Source organism: Scardinius erythrophthalmus, assembly GCF_964197995.2.
Source record: "Scardinius erythrophthalmus genome assembly, chromosome: 19".
Classification (NCBI taxonomy): Eukaryota; Metazoa; Chordata; class Actinopteri; order Cypriniformes; family Leuciscidae; genus Scardinius; species Scardinius erythrophthalmus.
This window is the reverse complement of record NC_138239.1, coordinates 1,225,001-1,225,930: the sequence shown is the minus strand read 5'-3', so window position 1 is coordinate 1,225,930 and position 930 is coordinate 1,225,001. Positions and strand designations below refer to the sequence as shown.

The window sequence follows — 930 nt, the reverse complement described above, 5'->3', positions numbered from 1 at the left end:
CTCACTGACTGACAGCTGTCAATCATCACACAGAGCACGAGACAATACACACGCTACAAACTGCTTTGAGCTGAAAACAAAATGGCAGACAGTAACAAATAACAACGAGAAAAAAGAAAACGAGAAAGAAAAAGAGAAGGTAATCAATGCAATATAATATAATCAATGCAATGCAATATAAACTTTAAGTATCAACACGTTTTGAGAATTACAAACAGATTTTTCTTTTTTAAAGCATTTTTGTTGTTGTTGTTCTCAGACAATAAGTGTTGGTTATTTATTTCTCAAGTCCTTTTATAAAAAAATAGACAGTAAAAGAAAGTATAAAAACGACGCGACATTATTGAGCGACGAGCGTCTGCAGGGCAATTACGTGAGCGCGCACGTCGCCGCACACACGTGGGAACGGGAGCGTCACGTGATCTGACGGAAAAACACTGATCATGTGACCATCAGCTGAGCTGAAGCACTCGAGGAAACAAAACACACCAATCAACATTAAATCAGCAGGTTCGTGTTAGTTAGCTTAACTTTAAATGTTTTTGTCTGTAAAAACTGCTTATATTTAGCTGAGAGTGTTTATTAATTCAGGGTTTATTTATATGGTATCTAGTGGTTGTTTAGATGTGTATTTTTTTAAATTATTTTAGTGTTTGTTAATTTAGGTTTTATTCATATCGTATTTATTGGTTGTTTATATGTGTATTGAAGTTTATCTGTAATATACAGTTTGTTAAATGTTTGATAAATTATGGCATGATGAATTAACTCAGTTTTGTCACTGGTGGATTAATACAGTCCTCTAATCTCTGCATTAAAACTTTCAGAGCAATTTATAACTTGCAAAGTTATTCAGACATTAAGGAAGTTTTGATCTAGCTAAGAAAAATATGTGTCTTTTCAACATTACGAGAATGTATATATATCACA

The 930-nt window shown here is 33.1% G+C and overlaps 1 protein-coding gene across 2 annotated transcripts in view; it reads left to right on the top strand.

Moving 5' to 3' along the window:
- Positions 1-352: 352 nt before the first annotated feature.
- acp7 (acid phosphatase 7, tartrate resistant (putative)) overlaps positions 353-930 on the top strand; it is a 20,267-nt gene continuing 19,689 nt past the window's right edge. Inside the window, exon 1 of one of the 2 annotated variants that reach the window (XM_081394017.1) lies at positions 353-510. The gene's annotated coding sequence lies outside the window, so the exon portion shown is untranslated. The remainder of the gene's footprint in view (positions 511-930) is intronic. The other variant, XM_081394018.1, reaches the window with a different exon arrangement.